The sequence below is a fragment of the Macaca nemestrina genome, chromosome 6 (genome assembly GCF_043159975.1).
Source record: "Macaca nemestrina isolate mMacNem1 chromosome 6, mMacNem.hap1, whole genome shotgun sequence".
NCBI lineage: Eukaryota > Metazoa > Chordata > Mammalia > Primates > Cercopithecidae > Macaca > Macaca nemestrina.
Genome location: NC_092130.1, coordinates 88719974 through 88738260, shown reverse-complemented (window position 1 = coordinate 88738260; position 18287 = coordinate 88719974). Strand labels below are relative to the sequence as shown.

Here is an 18287-nt window from a genome sequence, read left to right as displayed (position 1 = left end):
CTCCCATCTAGGAAATCAAAACAAAAAAGGCAACATGGCTCTTAGTTGACATAGGGTGAGATTCATTGGAAGCAAACTGTCCTAGTGTCACATGGCAGAAAACATGCATGTGGTTCTAGAACCTTGAAAGTTGACTAAGGCCGGGCGCAGTGGCTCAGGCCTGTCATCCCAGCACTTTGGGAGGCCGAGACGGGCGGATCACAAGGTCAGGAGATCAAGACCATCCTGGCTAACATGGTGAAACCCCGTCTCTACTAAAAATACAAAAAATTAGCCGGGCATGGTGGCGGGCGCCTGTAGTCCCAGCTACTAGGGAGTCTGAGGGAGGAGAATGGTGTGAACGTGGGAGGCGGAGCTTGCAGTGAGCTGAGACCGCACCACTGCACTCCAGCCTGGGCGACAGAGCGAGACTCTGTCTCAAAAAAAAAAAAAAAAAAAAAAAAAAAAAAACAAGAAAAGAAAGAAAGAAAGTTAACTACACGAGAAAGCTGCTATGAGTTGGATGTTTATTTCCTCCAAATCTGATGGTGAAACTTCCAATGTTCGAAGTGGGAGGTAGTGGAAGGTGTTTGGGTTATGAGGGGTAAGGAGATCCCCCATGAAGGAGTTGGTTCCCTCCCCATGTTAATAAGGCATTTCTTGCTCTTTTCCTTCATGTAAGAGTCAGTCAGTTAAATAAAAAATAAATAAAAAATAAATAAATAAAAAAGCCTGGCTCCTCCCCCATCTTTCTTGCGCTCTTGCCATGTGATGCCCCGTCTTCCCCTCTGCCTTCTGCCATGAATGTAAGCTTCCTGAGGCCCTCACCAGTAACAGATGCCAGCACTATGCTTCACATGAAGCCTGCAGAACCAAGAGCCAATATAAAACCTCTTTTCATTACAAATTACCAAACCTCAGGTATTCCTTTACAACAACACAAGAATGAACTAACATAAAAGCCTAGAGCCATCTGAAATAGGACTCTGCTCAAGACAGCCATTTAAAGGGGAAATGGCCTCGACAAAAATGGTCCGGATATCCGGATAGAAACCACATAGGGGCTGAGTGCCAGTGTCCTAAGAGAGTAAATCACCCCCATTTCCCTTTACCATGGTTTTGCAGAGTGAAGTTCCAATAACTTTGTTTTTTAACTGACAAAAGTAGCCCAAAAGATCAAAGCCAGCTTTAAATATTTCCCTAACCTGGTACACAATTGTGGTCTCTAATAAGACCTTTTCCCCTAAATCACTCTCCCCACCTTGGTAAAACACTGAAGGGATCAGAAATCAGGCAACGAAGCGGGGAGTAGGAGTCGGAGCTAGAAAAGACAGAATGCCTGACTATACTCTCCTGCTCCTAGGAGAGTATAATCAGAGTAAAATCCTCTAGGCTTCCTCACTTAAAGAGATAATAAGGTAAGAAGGAAGAAATTTTACATTGCACGTATAAGAAATTATGCAATTATGCCACGAGGTAGAAGCTTTAATTTTTAAAATAATGCTATTCTTGAGATGAAAAATCACATGAACTAGCAAAAAAAAAAAAAAAAAAAAAAAAAAGCCAGATTAGAGAATCTGATCAAGATTTCATCTAGGCAGAAAGGAAGAAATATTCTGCAGAGTAACTTTAAAGGGTTGTTAACATAGAATTCTTTTTTTTTTTTTTTGCGATTTATACTTTAATAATTTCAGCTTGTTTAATAAAACACTTATTGTTATGGATTGAATTGCATCCCCGCCCCGCAAATTCATAGGATGGAGTATTAATCTTCAGTACCTCCAAGTAGGACCTTATTTGGAAATAAAGTTGTTGCAAATGTAATCAGTTAAGATGAGTTCATACTGAAGTGGAGTGAGCCCCAACTCCAATAGGACTGTTGTCCTATAAAAAAGGGGAAATTTGGACCCAGGCATGTTTATAAGGAGAAGTCCATGTGAAAATAAAGATGGCCATCTACAAGCCAAGGAGAGAGGCCTGGAACAGATTCTTCCCTTATAGCTCTCAGAAGGGATCAGTTTTAGTCTGCTCTGGCTGCTATAACAAAATACCATATAGAAATGCAATCCTCACAGTTTTGGAGAAGTTCAAGATCAGGTTTCCAGTATGATTAGGTTTTGGCGACTGCCCTCTTCCTGTCTTACAGTCACCTTTTCACTGTGTCCTACTATGGTGGAGAGAGAGCAAGTTCTGTCTGGTCTGTGGCATTTCTCATAAAGACACCAATTCTACCATGAGGGTTTCACCCTTACAATCTCATCTAAACCTAATTACCTCCCAAAGGCCCACCTCCAATACCATCACATGAGGCGTTATGGCTTCAACATATGCTTTTGGTGTGGATACAATTTTTCAGTCCATAGCAGAACCAAACCTGCCAACACCTTGATTTCAGACTTCTAACCTTCAGAATTGTACAACAATAACTTTCTGTTGTTTAAGGCACCTCGTGTATTATGGCAGCCCTAGCAAACTAATACAGTTATTGGTACAAAGATGTAGTTGCTTTTTTAAATTATTAAGTAATCTATTGCAGTCATTTTCTTTTTCAAACATTAAAACTTTTCACTCAGTAATTTTCATCATTTTGCTCAACATTGAAAGGCTATGTATTACTTAACCTTTATGAGCTTCACATTTTCTCTAAAAGTAAATTCAGATTGTTTCACTTCCATGCTTAAAATCCTCTAGTGGCTTCCAATTGCAGCCTAACGTCACTATAAGATTTCAAGGCCTTAGCATAATCCATAAGTACATTTTGATCTGGATATTGCCTATATCTCTAAACTCAAATCCTTTGTCTTGCCTCTGTCTCTTTCCCCTCTAGCCATACTACCCAGACAATCCAAGTGCATTCTGTTCTCCAGACTTTGGCACATAACTTTCTCTTATAGTTTAGCACCAACCGCCATAGCAAATGAAATATCAACTCCTATCATTGGTAACTACTTCACTATCCTGCTTTGTCTTTTTCTTTGCATTTATCTGTGCCTGATATAATCTTATTTATTAATATGCTTATTGTCTCTTCTCTTTCTCTCAGACTTTAATACTGAGGAGAGGGACTGAGTCATTTTTATTTATTCCTGCATCCCATTTATTCCTAAGCACTTGTATTCACAGCACAAAACCCATAGCTCTTGAATTATATATAAAATTTAACAATTGAATATTTATTATGTAAACTTATCTGTGGTAAATGCTTTCTAATGCATGGCTACTTGGACCACAATCCTGAAATAGTTGAGAAAACAAAGATAATATTGCTACTGTACATATGGTATCAAATAAACTAACATAAAATGTTGTGCACACATAAAAATTTAAAAGATAGCAAAGTTTAGATTAGTAAAAATAGTTGGAGTATCCATCTTTTGCTGATCTTTTAACTGTTTTTAAAATTAATTACCCATACCCTCATCTGTTCCAAAAATCACTAATTGTGAAGAAATGCTTTTGACTGTGGTTAAATTTAAGAGTTATTTACCAACTGTATTAGCCCGTTCTCACACTGCTATAAAGAACTACCTGAGACTGCGTAATTTATGAAGAAAAAAGGTTTAATTGACTCAAAGTTCTTCAGGCTTAACAGGAAGCATGACTGAGAGGCCTCAAGAAACTTACAGTTACGGCAGAAGGTAAAAGGGAACCAAGCACGTATTATCATGATGGAACAGGAGAAAGAGGAAGCCAAGGGGGAAGTGCCACACACTTTTGAACCATCAGATCTTGTGAGAACTCACTCACTATAACAAGAGCAGAAAGGGGAAAATTGGCCCCCATGATTCAGTCACCTCCCACTAGACCCCTCCTCCAATTCCACATAAGATTTGGGTGGGGACACAAATCCAAACAATATCACCGACATAGACAAATAATTAGAATGCAATAAGCTTGTTGTGCTAATGAAAGTGTGTGCAAAATACACGGTATAGGAGAAAAAGAAACACAGAGTTTTTTAATCATAAACCACCAAAAGCTAATTAGTTCTTCTAAGATTAAATGCAGTGCTAGAGGTAGGAGAGCTTGTACAAAGAATTTCATCCCACATTTGAGTGGTCTCAAGGTCTCTCTAAACAGTCTCTAGTACTTTTCCTGGCACTCCACTGACCTCATGCCTTTTCAAGCATATGAGTATACAGGCAAACATTTCCCTTACTACCTGCAGGGGAAAATTACTGGGCATCTCAGATTATCCCTCATAAGCCGGAATTCTCAAACAGGATCCAAAGCCTGAACTGGAAATTCCCGAAAACCAAGCTCCTGGGCTATGGTTCTGAATTGAATGGCATGCCCAAATTCTCCCTGTTGCAGTTTGTTTCTCAAAATTGAAGTTATTATAAACTGCCAGGGGCCTCCAGTTAGGCACATAGTGACTTGGAAAATTGTCTGTACTGTAACTGTACTGATGTTCATGAATATTTGAAAAAAAAAAGCAGGAAACAGTAAAGGAATCCATTCTAAGATCAGGCTAAATGTCCAACTGTACATTGCCAGTCTCAAGGTAGCATTTTGGCATGAAACTCAATTTTCTCTTAGAATAATTTGCATTGGGATTATGGGCTAAATGTTCTCAAAGTGTCTAAGCTATAATTCTTTATGAGACTGCACTTTGGCATTTAACTACAGCATATGCAAGCCTAACTTACAGGCTCAGTCTTTACGTTTATCCAAATTCCCTACATGATGGCAGCCAACTTTTAATGAAAAGCATTGCTTTATGACATGATTTACTTGCTCCCTCTGTTTTTTTTTTTTTTTTTTTTTCCTAGCGGGATTTTGCTTTACATTAAATATGAACTAAACTTTTGCTAAAACTTCTGCTGTCGATTAAAATCTTCTTTGTAAACCTTCAAGCTTCCAGAACCCCCAACCCTATGCAAAGAATAAAATGATTATAATCTTCACTTGTTTGATGCTATAATAACTGTTTAGATGATACAGAATTACCTCCTGTTCACATGAAACATATATTTCAAAGTGCATTCATTTTGTGCCCCTTATATCCTTTTTGTGAATCACGTAATCTGAAACAAAGCATGGAAAAACAAAACAAAGAAAAAAAGCAAAGCAAAGAAAAAGAGAAATGCTAAAAAGAAAAAATAATAATTAGATAAAACTAGTGGAGGAATAGAGAAAAGTAAGGCTGGTAGAAAATGCAGAAGCTGCATTATCTCTATATAATGTGGCTATAATACTACATTGGTCAGCAACTGTAATGTAAAAGGTAATGTGTAGGAGTTTTTATATGCTTTTCAGAACTATAAAGGGAGTGTGAGTGGATTTTAAACATTTTGATTAGCACCACAAAGATTTTAATGCTTTATTTAAACAGTTTGCTATAGGGCAAACACATTTGGTAGACAAGTAAAATGAAAGCATGGGCATCAGTTTCTCTGTTTTCTATTAAGTAATGTTGCGAAGTAAGCAGAAGTTGGATTCAGATATCAGATAATTATCTCCACACTGTGTGTCACAGTAAATAATTTTAATTGGTTTAACTTCAGGGACCATTACTGGCCTAATTAGAAACATGAAAAGGCTACAAGTATTAGGAAATATCCTGAAGGAATGAGAACATTAGCAATTCTGTCAAGCCATTTTTAAAATAAGTACACGGTAGCAGCCACATTTCAGTGAAAGGCGGGGGACTTGAAAGGTGCTTTTAGGAAAACAGTGCTTGTGAGCCTGTAATAAGAGAACTGTAATAGGAACCATAGAAATTGGGTAACAGGCTGACATGTATGCTATTTCTGCATTAAAAATATACTAATCTTGTTCTGATTGCTGTTCTTAAAAGATGCAGGTTAATGTTTTCAAAGGATAAAACAATAATTGAGTTTGGGTAAATCCTGATCAAGAATATGTTTACTTATTGAAAGGGAAAGGGGTCTTTGAGTAAAATAGCTTCACCTAAACACCTTCAGCATGCAGAGAGATATGCTGAGTGAAGGACTACACTGCATGTTTATTTTTATTTCTTCACCTTGTTCTCCAAAATACATGAGAAACAAATGGCTGTTATTCTTTGAAGCAGGCATATACACTATACATACTGCATTATATGTCATAGTTCATATTTGGAAAATGGCTATATTCTGAATGAAAAGTGAGGTACTGTGAACATTATTACGTCAGAGATTAAGCCAGAAATCTATTCCCTCAGCATTTTCAAACATTAAGATCCCTAGTTCAGAGAGTAAAATGTTTACATCATATAAGATATCTACAATGCCATAAAATGTTTAAATGAACACATAATATCAACAGCTTCTAATAAGTAGTTGTAAATTTACTCTGCTTCTAATAAGTAGAGTAAAATGTTGTTCTTTTTAATGTAATCTGTTTTTTATAATATATTTCTATATTCTAAAATGGTTAATGATAACATATGTCTTTTTTAAAAAAAACGGAGACTTTAAATGAACCATCCAAACTTAAAATTACAAAAATAAACCATATTTTTAGCCATTTTAATGTATTTGTTTTAAAAGCAAAGAACCGAGAAATGAAATAGGAAAAGGAAGGCATGGTAAACTATGGATCATTTTGAAGAACGCACACATTACTAGAGAAGGGTAAATTGTGTAATTTTATACCTATTGATATTTGGATACACTGTGAGATATTACATGTTATAACTGAGTATTTAAAAGGTTAAGAAAATTGTTAATTCCACCAAAATTTGTCAAACAAAAAATGTCTGCCTGTGGAAGAATTCACATCACAGACTCTCTTTACTCTACTCATAGACGATACCTTACAGACACGTGCTTATTCACAAAATTCATTTTTACAGTCTGTACTTTTACACTGAATGTCTTAAAATAATACTGTCAGTTATCATAATTATTAACATTTGTATGTTTTTAAATTCTGGCAAATTCTTATTCGACTGGTGCATATGCAATAATTTAAACTCAAATCTTCTTAACAAGTTTATAACATATGATCTCTGCCCTCATGGAAGGACATATAATGCATTCTCACAAAGAAAATGGGAATAATTCCTAAGGAATAATTTTTAGCTACAGAATACATTAATTGCTTGCAGATTTGTTAAGGGAAATACACACATACACATACACGATTGTGGATCATTATAAAATAATACAACTGCCTGCCCACCAAACACATGTTCCGTATTTCAAATATCTTCCAAATGTAGAAGAGGGCGGGAGGATGAGGGGGAGAATAAAAATGTGGTTGCTTATACAAATATACATGCTTGTATACGTACACAAACATACATACATATGTTCATATATTTCAGCTTTGCCCATATGTTCCGAAAATAGCAGCCTGGAAAATTGGTACCCAACACATCCCACTCTCAGAGTACGGATACAAATGAAGACAAATTTTCCTAGTACTTAAGTTAGTCAAGTAGAGAAAGTACTTCAGGACACTACATTCTTTTAGGCCATTGAATGTTGCAAAGCAACATACAAATCTACTTCTCAAAGTACCAGCTTTATCCCTCAAACAAGTTGGAGAATGTTTTCCTTATCTTTTCTTCTGCAAAATAAGCAATATTCACCTACATCAGCGATCCAGGTAAATGAGCAGGGGAGGAGATGTTATATGGACCTTATTTTTAGAAGTTTTTCTCTAAAACATAGAGGGTTTTGGGGGGTGAAGAAAACAATGATTCCATCATATTTTGTACCCTGTTTTCTGATCATTTCTTTTATATGTATAGTGACTAATGGTTTTTATTATTAAAACGTTAGCTTGGTTTAGAATGCAGTGTTGAACTCAGAAAATCTAAATCTTGTAGTGGGATAAGCATGGCTTTTTAGCTCTGTCAGACCTGGTTTAGACGCCTACGTTCATCTCTCATTGCTTATGTAGCACCTGAACATAAATGTTTTAATCTGTAAAATGGGGATGGTCATTCAGTTGCAGGAAACAAATAAAATGATGTATATAAAACACCTGGATTATAGCAGACAAAACAAAAGTTTCCTACTAATAATGTTATGTTGTGCTGTCTTTTAAAGATCTGTTTGTATAATTTAGACAAAATCTACAAATGAGTAAAAAACCTCTTGTTCATACGTCACAGGTCAAGCCACTTTAGACTTTTTATGCTTTCTGGTAATCAGGCTTCTTGATAAATACATCAACTCTGTTATAGGGCCTTCACAATAATTCCTTTTCTTTTGTCATTGCCCCTTTCTCCTAAACCCCAGGATATCCTGTAATCATGCTTATACAGTGTGAACCCCACTTTCCATCTCCATCCCTCACTCTATTCCCTGCCTGTACCCTCCCCAATTACACATCCAAGGATGATAGTAGAACCAAGAGTGGCAAGTCCAAGTCCCTCTCCCAAACCTCCAACACCGGAACAGTTATTTATTCCTTGTGTGGGGCTATCACTTAAGGCAAAATACAGTATAATCCAGAGGGAAAAATAAAACAGCCCCCAGTTACTTTCAGAATCTGTTACTGACTATAATTGTCACTATGTAAAACTGGACAAGGAGAAAAAGCCAGTCTGCAAAAGAAGAGAAGTAATTGGCCAGAGTGGTGTAAAAATAGAAGATGGAGAGAGTGCTGGCTTGGGTTCCCTTAAGCCTTCCTAGTCAACTGTATATCTGCATTTGTCTTCTTACTGTAAGCTCCTATCTTTCATTGCCTTTTGCTGCTGTTGTTTGGTTCTTGAAAAAAAAAAAAAAAGAATTTCTGTTCCGTAACTCTATATTAAACTACAGCGTGAGTATTAATAAAATAATTCTAAAAGATGAAAATAATTGAAAAAGTAACTTAGCAGTAGAAGTGATTTCTACTACTTTTAAAAAGAGTTTGTGTTATAATTCACAGCCAAGATAGTGAAATACAATTCTTAGGTTAAAACAATAATTGCTTTTTAATGCAATCTAATGTTATCCAATTGCTCTTTCCCATCCCTTGAGAACTGAAAATTCAAGAATGTTGGCAGCCCTGCAGGTTAAAACTGATAATATTCTGTTATACCTTTAGGGCAGAGCGTAGTAGTAGCAAAGATCGCTGGACGAGGCAATGAAGGTTTTCAGTGAAAGAATGTGCTTAGATAACTTTACAAATGTGCTGATGTGGGAGCCTGCAAACTGTTCTGCTTCTACCATTTTCTGGTACAAAAAGAAAGGCAGGAAGTCATTGGGGTTATTAGATTCTTGGAAGCCTCCTTCTGGTGAGTTCTTTTATTTATAACCAGACATTTTCTCGAGACTCTTCTAAATTCTTAAAATTCACATTTATTTATTTTACATTTTACAACCAGCTTCTGAGATCCTGATTATGTACCCTGTAAGAATACCTTCTTGGGCACTAATTCTTAGACTTGATTTTGAACCATGGGTCATCCGGGAAGCTTGTCAAAGATTCAGATATCTGAGCCCTACAGTACAGATTATTTTTCCATTCTTTGGAAGTTACTCAAGAAGCTATAATTTTTTTAAACAAACACCTGTGTGATTCTGATGTAGTCAATTCAGAAACAACACTTTGAAAAAAAAAGTTCTTAAAAAAAACAAATTTTTCCTTTGTTCATCAGACATTTAAACATATAGAGAACCTAAGATGATGCGGTAAGTACTTGATAGCATTTTTAGCATTAATTTGCTCAAATTACAGCTGATCATACTCAAGATTTTGACTACCAAAAATAATAAAGTAAATTCTTTGGTTAAAAAAGAAATTTAAGCCTTAGCACATATTGTTATTTGTTAATCAATAAACCAAAGTAATAACAAGATTGTGCCATTTTTCTGATTTATAAAACTCTTGTATTGATGATAACTATATAAAAGCAATAGGTATCTACATTACTTAACTGCAAGTAATATAGATACATTCATCATAAATAATGTAAATATTTTTCATCATAAACAATATCATTTTTATTATAATACTATATTTCTATATTAATATATTAATTATAATAAATAATATGTTAACACCATACTATTTATCAATGTTAATAATAAATAATTAATTGTCAAAAATAATATCATGATATTAGATAAACCATACATTTTTGAATGTGTTGAATAGTCTTGTTTACAACATTGCCTAGGAAGATGAAAATCAATTCTATTTACTATCAATCAAAAGCTTTTAAAATATGAAGTTTTTTTTACAAGGAAAAAAAACCATTAAAAAGTGGGCAAAGGACATGAACAGACACTTCTCAAAAGAAGACATTTATGTGCACAATAAACATATGAAAAAAAGCTCAACATTACTGATCATTAGAGAAATGCAAATCAAAACCACAATGAAATACTATCTCATGCCTGTCAGAATGGTGATTATTAAAAAGTCAAGAAACAACAGATGCTGGCGAGGCTGTGGAGAAATAGGAACACTTTCACACAGTTGGTGGGAATGTAAATTAGTTCAACCATTGTGAAAGAGTGTGGCTATTCCTCAAAGACCTAGAACCAGAAATACTATTTGACCCAGCAATCCCTTTACCACGTATATACCAAAGGAATAGATATCATTCTATTATAAAGATACATGCACACATATGTTCACTGCAGCACTGTTCACAATAGTAAAGACATGGAATCAACTCAAATGTCCATCAGTGATAGATTGGATGAAGAAAATGTGATATATATATATATGTGTGTGTGTGTGTGAGTGTGTGTGTGTGTATATATATATATAATGGAATACTATACAGCCATAAAAAGGAACAAGATCATATCCTTTGCGGGACATGGATGGAGCTGGAAGCCATTATCCTCAGCAAATTAATGCAGGAACAAAAAACCAAACACCACATGTTCTCACTTAAAAGTGAGAGCTAAACAATGAGAACACATGGACGCAGGGAGGGGAACAACACACACTGGGGCCTGTGTAGAGGAAGCACAGTGGGAGGGAGAGTATCAGGATAAATAAATGCATGTGGGGCTTAATACCTAGGTGATGGGTTGATAGGTGCAGCAGAACACATAGCACATGTTTACCTATGTAACAAAACTGCAGGTCATGCACGAGTATCCCACAACTTAAAATAAAATAAAATTAAACCAAATATATATATACACACACACATGCGCGTGTGTGTGTATAGATATATATGTACATTTTAATGCAGTGATTATCTAATTGAAAATAAGGAAGTAGTTGATTTTTTATAATTTTACATGTAAGGATGTTAATTACAGCACTGTTTACGATAGCCAAAAGCAGGAAATATCATAAATAATACGAACTTTAAAATAATCATAAATAATATTAATTTTTAAAATGAGAATATTTCTATTGAAAGATGATATTTAGCTACATTGCAGTAAGTACAAAATACTGATACTACTATTAACATAATCATGATAATAGTTAACAATTTTACTTGTGTGTACAACTTGTGAAATATCAAATCAAAAAAGAATGCCTTTTTAATTTTTTTTTAATCAATGGATGATTCCTACTCCTAAATAAATACATTTAAATCATCTTTTTGGGTAGAGTCAATGTTGCCACAATGACTTGATAATGTATTTATCTGGGTTATATACAATTATTTAAACCTTTAATCCCTTGATCCCTAAATGGGATGTAGTGCACCTGCATTATATTCTCTAAGAAGAAATATAATTCTAATTAAAAACATTTATATTGTCTTTTATATATTATATATTTATATATTATATATTATATTATAAATATATAAATATATTTATATATTAGAACCTCATGGATATTCAGCAAATTAGGTATATTTTAAAAAGGTATTTAATGATTTATAAATAGAAAGTATAAATCGAAATATATCTAGGTCAATATTAAAATAAAAATGAAAAGAAATTGTTAATTATTTTCCTTAAACACTTATCAATGGCTATCTTCAAATCATGACATAAATTTCTCCTTGTCTCAATGGTAGATGGAGCAGACTTTTTAAATTATACAAATAATCCATGATCTCAATAGAATGACTTTAGTATGACATATGATCACATTTCAATTTTGTGCTGATGCATACACGTACCTTAACATGTAATGCATTTTCTATCACCAGATATGATGTTTCCTTTTCCTGGCTATCATAAATAGTGCTGTAATGAGTATACTTATATGTATAATTATTTAAAATCCACCTTTCTCTAGTACAGTGATAACAGCATTAAAATATGCCTATATTTTAAAGCTTTTGACTGATAGTAAATAGAATTGATTTTCAACTTCCCAGGCTTCCCATGTTTTAAACAGGACTTTTCTATTCCTTCAAAAATCTACATTTTAATCTTACATCTTTGATAAAGTTCTAGGCTTATTATTATTATTTGTTCAAAATGGTAGGATCATTTTTCTTTGCAAAATTGCAATTCTATTTGTTCAGTTCCAGTAACATGTGGAGTATTTAAGAATACTGTTTTGCTTAAGCATTGGGGTGTTCACACTTCAGGTGGTAGATATAAAAGAGATGAGGAAGGTGGAGTCCCTGTCACCTTACAGTGTGGTCTCAAATAGTTTGAGAATTACTATGCTGTACAAGGATTATCATTTTTAAATGTTTATAATTTATTAAAATATCACTAATACTAAAAGAGTCCTAAATGTTACCTGTCTTTGAATTTGCACAAGTCCCTTTGTGACCCAATTTAAGTATCTGCAGACATTTAATATTATTCATCTGTTTAACTGACATTTATTTTATATCTAACATGTGCAGAAGCTTTGGAGAATGCAAATTAATTCTTAAAGTACCATATACACATATGCAAAATGCAAATATCCATACAAGGAAAACACAAATATCCATACAAGGCCCTATATATTTAATGATGAACATATGATATAAGCCATAAATGTTTTAGAATTCACAGAATGAGAGTCCACTGTGGCCTGGAAAGGTCATAGAAGGCTCATGAAGTGGTTGATGCTTGGGCTACAAATTTAAGAAAAGGTAGGATTAGGCCATTGAACAGGGTCAATGAGGAGCAAAGGCATAGCAAGGTAGCAATGAGCGAGGCATATTTGAAGGAGAATAAATAGGTGGAATTAGTTGAAAGGAAGCCTATGGGTAAAGAATAATGAGTATACATTTGAAAACTTAGGAGAAAGCCAAATTACAAAGGGCCCAAGTGCAGGGTTAAAGGCTTTAGTTTTATGTCCCATATCTTTGAAAATGTATAAGGGGGAAAGTGGTATGGGATGTTTAACATAGATATATCTAATAACGTGATAAATGATAGAGTACAATAAAAAGAATAAGAGTGGGGGGATTATTTAGGCTGTTATTGATACACTACTAATATGAGATAATCAGAATAAAAAATAAGACCATGGCATTGATAATGAGAAGAAAGATATAATGGGAAGAAAGACAAATTGGGGTCCGATGAACTTGCTTTTGATCTGTTTAACTTGAGGTAAGAATTAGAGCCCGGAGTTGGATCTGGAAACCAGAGACTAGAACTGGAAAGGGTGACCAGGCCAGTTTATTATGAATTATCATGATAAACATACTATCTGCAGCCATGAGACTAAAGAAAGTCACTAAAAGAAAGAGTGAGAAGAGTCGAACAAGGAGACCTGCATCTTGGAGAACTGCTATGGGGGTAAATGGGAAGAAAATATCTGAGACGTAGAAAGAGGATGAAAGAGTAAGCAAACATTGAAACTTCCTGTCAGAGAGCCTAAAAACATCCAGCAGGTAATTTTGTTTTAATCCTAACTACTAGATAACCAAGAACAGGAGATATTTTTTTCTGTAACACATGGGTAGGACAGTTAATATCAAAAATAACTCTGTCAGAATTGTAGATTAGGGAAAGTTACCTTTGATTGCTTTTATTTCTGAGACATATTATTTCTACTCTACAGACTAATGTGGGAATATTGATCTCTGATTACCCAATCCATTTCTGCAGATCTTCATTAAGTCTTGAGTTTCTGTCAATCCTTCAAAAATTCTACAATTTATTCTCTTTTTTTTCTCTTTCCTCATTCTAGCCAAAGAGGGAGATAATCTGGTTCTCAAATTAAAGTTCAGAAAACTGAGAGAAACTGGTAATTTAAATCATCTCCAGAAGATACAGGGATACTTTCATTAATCCAGCAGTATCCCTAATTCGTGAATTCTGACAGATGTGTCTTTGAGTTGGAAATCTCCTCTCCAATACTATTACTTATTCAGGCAAGCCAAAGCCAACACTAGAATAATAAATGTCTAACATCCTGCAGAATGCTGTGAAGTTACTATACCAGTAATACCTGGTGCAGTCATGTTAAAATGACCATATCTAGAAGGTTCTTTAAATTATTCTAGAATTAATTTAGGGCAGGAGCAAATTAAAAATAAAGAGTGCCAGAAGAAAGAAGAGTTGAAAATTAGTCATGAAAAATTAAGGGAACAATAGAACCCTCGGAGAGAGGATGGGCAGCCCTAAAATTACTGATGGTAGAGCTCAACTCTGGCAGCATAGTGAGAAGGACTGAATGCACTGGGCTAGCTAAGAATTGCAAGCCCGGGGTTTCTGAAGTAGATAAGGTGCTGGCAGTTGTATATTATGAGTGGAGGTATGTCAGGCAAAGGAATCGATATTGAAGATAAGGAGATTTGGAAATGAAAGTACTATTTTCAGGTAGAAAAGTAAAGGGTGTAGTCACACTGTTGAGAAAGTTGATGTAGAATGAAAATAAAAATTGAATTAAAGAGAGTGGGATATGGTGAGGCTTAATTACTACATGGGCAACTTGAATATATGTGAAAATTACTAATGATGATGGGACTGCATAGGGAAAAAAATAAAAGATGAGGTATTTCCTAAAGTTGTTACTAAAGAGAACATTCGTGGTATAAAACAATAACAGCAATAATTTTAAAATCCGTTTCTCCAAATTTTTCTTAGGTGTCATATGAAAATAATTTATATTTTCAAATATATTAGAAAACAGTAGGTTAACAAAGAAAATCAGGTTTCTTTTCTGCTGTACTCTCAGCACTTTTAATAATTAACATAGTGAAACCCTAAGAGAGAGAGGTATATGATATATTTTATTTAAGAAATATAATCTTTTTCTTCCACGGAACCTCTCAAGGAACTGTTAAAATATTGCTCAAGTTGCCCTGGAGAGGTCAAAGTTTGACTGCATCCTCTGTAAAAGAGAACAGAATTAAGGCTTCAATGACTTGGACCATAGGGAGTTCAACACTAAATCAAGTGGAGATTTATAGGAAAAAGTGAAGCAACAAAGAAGATTTTGTTCTAGTGGCACGATTTTTGTCACTAGGCAAAGAAGAAAGACATAGTGGAGGGCCTGCTTGACAAGAGCGTCTGAGGAACCCAGGGGGACTGAGCTGGATTTGACTGAAATAGTATGGAAGAAAGCATTAGATGTGAAAGTTGGTTGAAGTCCATCAGTAATAAAAAAATGAGATTGGGAAGAAGCTGTATGAGAATCAACACACAGGTCTGAAAATGGTGTCATTCAAAGTATGATTATTCAGAATTTACATAAATGAGACATTATAGAAAATAGACTCATCATAATTAACTTCTCATTAAATAATTCAATAAACTTGCAGATATGCCTATTTCTAAATCATTCCAAAACTTACGTTTGGAGTAGTACTCAAAAAAACAGGGTGGCAACATTTTAAGTCATCATTATCATCCACGGAAGTGTAATATAACTTGGGTCCATTTTCATCTAAATATCTATGTTAAAAAAAACATTTTTTTCAGCGTTGCAATAACTCTTTAAATAAAAACGATACTACCTCTAATAAATAATTTCACTATTTGATTTTCCTACTTAATTCTCCATGTAAAAAAGAGGAAGAAAACAAAGCAAGATTAATTTGGTTTTCACTGCTCCATTTGAGTCCCTGTAGTTTGCCTCTGTAAAGCAATTCACATTTTCATGTAAGACTTTTCCAAATGCTCCAGTCATGTGAATTGGGGTTTATATCTGTGACTATCTCCAAGTTTCTTTATCTGTCCTAGGCAGCAGGTTTCTTATCTGACAGCCTGATAATTATGGAAGAAGCTGCATGTTAATGATTCAGTACTTACATAAACAATTGGCCTTGGAGAAATCTAATAAACTGACTTTGTAGGATTTGATTTTGCCTAATTAAATGTAAATAATGTTAAATGTTGTATATGCCAGGATTTCTGCAGAACCTTATGAATTTTTTTATGAATGCCAAGCCTTATGAATTCAGAGTTTTTAACAGTTATCTTCTAATTCAGCTATTAGGATAATATGGCTTGACATCAAATATACTCTATGATTGTGAGGTACCAACACACATGTGCACACTAAGTGTTTATGCATGCAAGGTACAATTCTCAATTGTTGCTTTTTATTTTTTGATTCTTTCCTTTGAAGTTGGCAGCTTGTACATTTTTATCTGAAGGTCCGAATCGACATCGTGCTTTGAAGGAACAAATGGGCTCCATGTGGTGTTTGGCTTTCCTTTGCCCATCTCCATTACCCTCCATCAGTTTGAAATATATTCTGACATAGTTTTTTCACTTTAGCATATGCACCTGATTTTTTCCATTGGTCTTTTGCTAACACATGCCTCCATTTAAGGATATGTACGAGGGTTGGCTTTTAAAACAAGAGAATAATGTCATTTAGGAACAAATATACATTAAGCATACATATTTGAGTAAACGGTATTTCCATCTTTTCTGCAACAGTGGGATGAAAAACATTGCTCAATTTTCTTCTAATTTGGAAAAAAATATAAATATAAAGTTGCCTAGTTTTTGTTTTCTCCTTTCAGACTTTTATTAAAATTTCCGGGGTACATGTGCAGGTTTGTTATATAGGTAAACTACATGTCATGGGTGTTTGGTGTACAGATTATTTCATCACCCAGGTAATAAGCATGGTATCTGATAGGTAATTTGCCAGTCCTCACCTTCTTCCCACCTTCTACCCACAAGTAAGCCCTGGTGTCTATTGTTCCCTTCTTTGAGTCCCTGTATAATCAATGTTTAACTCCCACTTAAAAATGAGAACATGTGGTATTTGATTTTCTTTTTCTTTTTGATAACTAAAGTCCTTACTTTATTCAGATGTCTTTTTTTTTTCCCTGAAGTTCTTTTTCTTTTTCAATATTCCACATTCCATTAATTGTCATTTATTCTTAGACTTCCCCTGGCTGTGGCAGTTTCTTAGACTTTCCTTGTGTTTGACAACCTTAAGAGTTTTGATTGTTTGTTTGTTTGTTTATTTTATTTTACTTTACTTTATTTTACTTCAAATTCTGGGATACAAGTGCAGAACGTGTAGGTTTATTACATACATATACGTGTGCCACGGAGGTTTGCTGCACCTATCAATCTGTTGTCTAGATTTTAAGCCCCACGTTCATTAGCTATTTGTCCTAATGCTCTCCCTCCCTTCACTCCCCAGCTCCCAATTGACCCCAGTGTGTCCTTCCCTGTGTCCGTGTGTTCTCATTCTTCAACTCCCACTTATGAGTAAACACATGTCGTGTTTGGTTTTCTGTTCTTATGTTAGTTTCCTGAGGATAATTGCTTCCAGCTTCATCCATGTCCCTGCAAAGGACATGATCTCATTCCTTTTTATGGCTGCATAGTATTCCATGGTGTATATGTACCACATTTTCCTTATCCAGTCTATCACTGGTGGGCATTTGAGTTGGTTCCATGTCTTTGCTATTGTAAATAGTGTTGCAGTAAATATACGTGTGCATGTGTCTTTATAGTAAAATGATGTATATTTATTTTGGTATATACCCAGTAATGAGATTGCTGGGTCAAATGGTATTTCTGGTTCTAGGTCTTTGAGGAATCACCACAATCTGCCACAATGCTTGAACTAATTTACATTCCCACCAATGGTGTAAAAGCATTCCTATTTCCTAAAAGCAGCCTCGCCATCACCTATTGTTTCTTGGCATTGTAATAATTGCCATTCTGACTGGTGTGAGATGGTATCTCATTGTGGTTTTGACTTGCATTGCTCTAATTATCAGTGATGTTGAGCTTTTTTCATGTGTTTGTTGGTTGCATAAATGTCTTCTTTTTAGAAGTGTCTTTTCATATCCTCTGTCAACTTTCTAATGGAATTGTTTGTTTCTTGTAAATTTGTTTAAGTTCCTTGTATATTCTGGATATTAGACCTTTGTCAGATGGATAGATTGCAAAAGTTTTCTCTCATTCTGTAGGTTGCCTGTTCATTCTTATGATAGTGTCTTTTGCTGTATGGAAGCTCTTTAGTTTAATTAGATTCTATTTGTCAAGTTTGGCCTTTGTTGCAATTGCTTTTGGTGTTTTCTTATGAAGTCTTTGCCGTTGCCTAGTTCCTGAATGGTA

The 18287-nt window shown here is 34.7% G+C and overlaps 1 protein-coding gene across 1 annotated transcript in view; it reads left to right on the top strand.

Moving 5' to 3' along the window:
- LOC139363953 (uncharacterized) overlaps nt 1-18287 on the top strand; it is an 84558-nt gene that overhangs the window by 45032 nt on the left and 21239 nt on the right. The gene's annotated exons all lie outside the window — the stretch shown is intronic.